Source organism: Rhagoletis zephyria, unplaced genomic scaffold (genome assembly GCF_001687245.7).
Source record: "Rhagoletis zephyria isolate East Lansing unplaced genomic scaffold, Rhagoletis_zephyria_1.1 Rzeph_scaffold_19146, whole genome shotgun sequence".
Classification (NCBI taxonomy): Eukaryota; Metazoa; Arthropoda; class Insecta; order Diptera; family Tephritidae; genus Rhagoletis; species Rhagoletis zephyria.
Window position 1 is genome coordinate 4956 of NW_016176206.1, and position 4449 is coordinate 9404.

Here is a 4449-nt window from a genome sequence, read left to right on the forward strand (position 1 = left end):
GTAAAATGTTTACAGCAGATTGTCAAAGCAGTGCAACAACTGTTCTCTTGCAAGTTTTTGCTAGTTTTGTGTTCAATAACCTCTTCTGCTAGTTTTCTCTTCTTCTCAATTTTACGCTCTATTTTGCTTTTACGCTCTCGCTGCAATGTCTTACTGGAGAAGTTACTATACAAGCCTAATGTTACTCGCATATTTTCGAGCCTGTATGTAAATTTTCGGAAAAAAGGTTAAAAAGTATATTCATCTGCTGAAAAGATATTTTCGCAGATTCACAATTTATTTAAAATACATTTATCAGCCCTATCTCCAATTCCATGTGAATAAATCTCTTCAGTGCTTAAATAATTTTCACCACATTAAATAGCTGCACAACACCCTAATTGCCGAAAAAGCGTTGCTTGCAACACTAGTCCTTTATGGGGACCAAACTTGGTAAAAAAAAATGGCTAAGTTTGTTTACTGGATATACTGAGAATCGCACATATCGCTTCAGACGGACATTGTTTTTGCTAGTTCGTTGTCACTTCCTCGTAAAAAAGTGAAAAGTGAAAAAGTTTTACTGATTTTAATGAAAATTCCGTAAAATTAGTTATACATTAGCAAAAAACCAGTTTATTTTTTGAGTGCTTATGCGAATTATAAAAGAAAAATTGTGATTGATACTGAACGACGAAAAAATAAAAGAAGCGAAACGAGGAATATGAAAATGAGAAATTGATTTTCCGACACAACTGCATTCGAATTAAATACATATTGCAATTGATGAACGCACGCGAAAAAAGCTTCACTCATTTTTCACGCATTATATCTGCTTTTGCGGTACCGTCGGTTCACGTTGGTATTGGGTCACTAACTACCGGAGTAATTTTGATGCAATAATCTGAACTGTGTACAATGCTGTCGGGCTCCAACCACTGAATTACATCCAAATAAAACTTTACCCTGCTTCTGTAAGCCAGAGCAATGAACTAAGGATGAATAAAATCCCATTCCATACCAGCTATAAAACTGCTTGATAACCACTGTATATTTTGTTATCCTTTGATACTAAGACTTCGCTGCAATGAATATAGTCGGGGACTATGAATATAGTTCAAAGGACATGCTTGGCCATGGTGCTTTTGCCGTGGTCTACAAAGGACGTCATCGTAAAGTAAGTAGCTTATACATAAACTTATTGACTTTTATGACAAAATAAATAGCTTTTGACCCTCAATTTATAGTTTTGTATGTAAATGCTTTTGCAGGCATAATAGTCTACACCATAACAATTATTTAATAACCAATATACATACATATGTATATATGTATCTACATATTATCTTGTACATACATATGTATGTATGTATGTCCATATGTATATAAATATAAATGCGCATATGGGAGTACGTAAATAATTTACATATATGTATATTTGTATATTCTTGACAAGTTTTAATCGAGAATCTGCAATGAAGGAGCTGCCCCTTTCCACCTGCCCGTATGCTATCAGTCATGATAAAAACATAGCAAGGTATAACCGTTCTCTCAATTTGTCGGCCATGATTTTTTTTTGAAGTTTGCCAACATTTTAAAATCATATAAAAGTGAAAATAAAAAAATGAAATTGTTCGAAATTGTTGTTGCTTGAGATTGAAAATGAAAATGTGTGTGTGAGTTTGTGAGTAAATTTAAAAATTAAATTGTTTGGAAACGTCAAGAATTTTAAAAGTGACTCTCAGCGGTTCTACCTTACTATATTTTTATCATGCTATCAGTTGGTGTGAAATATAATAAATTAAAACGCAATTGACATAAGAAAAAAGCCACTAAAGCAAACTGAAATAAAAAAAATAGCAGCCCAAAATGCTACAAATGTCAATAATAAATAAATTGAGTTAAAAATATGAAACAAAACAAAATAGGCAAACGCGTGGAGTACCTATGTATGTATGATTCAATAATTACGCGGTGCTACAAAAAAAAATGGTTGCTGGTACTTTTTATGTTATGTAGTAGAAGTGATAGAAACAGGTCCAGAAAATTTGTTGTTGAAGCAGCATGCAAGTTCTCCAAAGAGTTTTTGGGGAGTGTTGCTGGAGTGACAGTCCATGGCCAGATATAAATCTGGGTCGTTCCGGTTACGTAGACCCTGAAGTGGGAAGTATTTTGGCTTGGCAGAATTTCAAATACACCCCCAAAATCTCAAGTTATGACCAAAAAACTGAAAATCTGGATGTTGGGTCAACGCACAAGCCAAAAATTGGACAGTTTTTAACGGATTCTCATAATCTTATATTCATTGAAATGTGGAAGGTGGTGTCTTTCCACTTCTTTTAGGATAACTGCCTGACTGTGAACTGAAAAGCTTGAGAAAAATCCGCCTTTTTTTTATTATTTTCATATTTTGTTGGGGTTTTTGTCATGATTGTCTTCTGTTTTCACTCAAAACTAATGCATAAAATGCATGTTTGTTGTTGTTGTTGTTGTTGTTGTTGTTGTAACTGCTTATTTAGCCCGTAATTTTCCACAGGCTCAAATAACGGTGGGCCCAGAAAACTTAATATTTCGATTGGGCCGAACCAGAGGGAGAGGTGTGTTAGTTGAGTGGGATTGGAGCGGGCATGTGAAGAGGTGGTTGGCCTCATGGGGGAATCACCGCATGGTGGACACTCATTTTAGATAGTGGGAGGCTAGCCAGAGTTACGCGGGTCTCGTAGAAGTTGAAGCTCACTCTCGTTGTTGTTGTTGTTGTTGTTGTAGCGGCTACAACAACCCCGCCCAAATCGGTTGATATCTCAGTCGTTGTCGTCACAGGTGGTGATTGTATACTGATAACGGCATTCACTCGACTGGAGTTTGTGCAGGTGGTAATGGCCTATCCGTAAATGCCGTTAATAACCTGTCTGTACAGTCCCAATCCCAGGGATGCTGTACGTAGTGATGGACCTGGCCCTTCAGTTCAAGCAAGTTCCGGGGCTGTCCGGGGTGTTGTATTGTGGCATGTCTGTCCATTGTCCCCGCCGTCCGACGGCGTTTCTTTGTATTTGCCCCAGTACTGCCGATTTGGAGAATTGATTTTGACGGTTCTGCCAATTTCTGTTGTGTGTGCCGAGAAAGAGAGCAGGCTCCGACGATTTTCCGGTTGTTCACCGTAGGAATCGGGTTTTCGTCGACGAGAAAACCCAGCTGTAGCCAGGTGGAAAAACGGTTGCCGAGAATATCGTAGGGTAGAGGGCTAGGCTCCTTGTTTTGAAGAAAAATTTGGAGTGATAACCGTTTATATTTGAGCATAAGTCACCGATTCCATTGCCGGAGGCATTTTAATTTTTTTGTCTGGATTGGGTCTTATCGGGACTTACAGTGTAAGGGACTTTGTCCTGTCTGAATACTATGTTATCTGGATTTGATTTGGTTGGGATTTTTTTATGTCTGTATACAAATGTATGTCGTTTCTGGATTGTTTGTCTGGATTTTTGAAATTTGTCTGGATTATTTCTTACCCATAAGCCAAGAATATAAGCGCTAAGATAACATTTCTCTCTCTTATTTCCACCTAAGAGATATCTGTAAGTATTGCAAGGTTTGCCGCGAGTGCGTAAGCTCCTTCTATAATCCTGCTGTTTCACAGAATGGACATTTTTTGCACTTAACGTCATAAACACTCAGATAACTCGTGGCCTTAACCGTAACCGTCCCTGTGAGAGAACGATTCTAGTAGCGTTGGACTTGTCAAAGGCTTTTGACACCGTCTGCCATTCCACGCTACTAGAAGATATAGAGGCTTCCTCTCTCCCACAGAGGCTCAAACGGTGGTCGGCAAATTATCTGAGTAGTCGACACTCGTCGGTAATGTTTAGAGACAAGTAAACTTAGAAAAATAAAACAGGGGGTTGTTGTTGTAGCGGCTACAACAACCCCGCCCAGGACGGTTGGTATCTCAGTCGTTGTCCTCAAGTTCCACTAACGGCAACCCTAGGAAGCGTGCAGCTTCTGTGGGGTTTGTCCACAGGGACAAGGCCGTTAGGGCTGTCGGGTTTTCCGGGCATGCGAAGAGAGGGAGTCTCGATTGATACGCTGCGACTCACACAGTAGACACACAGGGGGAGTGATAATACTCGTTCGAAACACGCTCGGTTTTAAAACAATAACTAACAAGGCTTTAGACAAAAATGTTTGGTGTATAGTTATTCAACTCACACACTGTGATACCAGGTGGCAGCTCGGGGTGGTTTATCACTCCCCAAGCTCAAGTGATGCGGAATTTGTTACATATATGGAGGATATCTTAGCAGAAATCTCAGAAAATTCTGTGAACACTGTTGTCATTGGCGATTTTAACATAAACATGAACGTAGTATCAACCTACAGCAGAGAACTCAATGATGTTTTCTTGCAACAAGCCATGCAACAGCTGATACATTTTAATACGAGGGTGACGGAACATTCGGAAACACGTATTGACTTGTT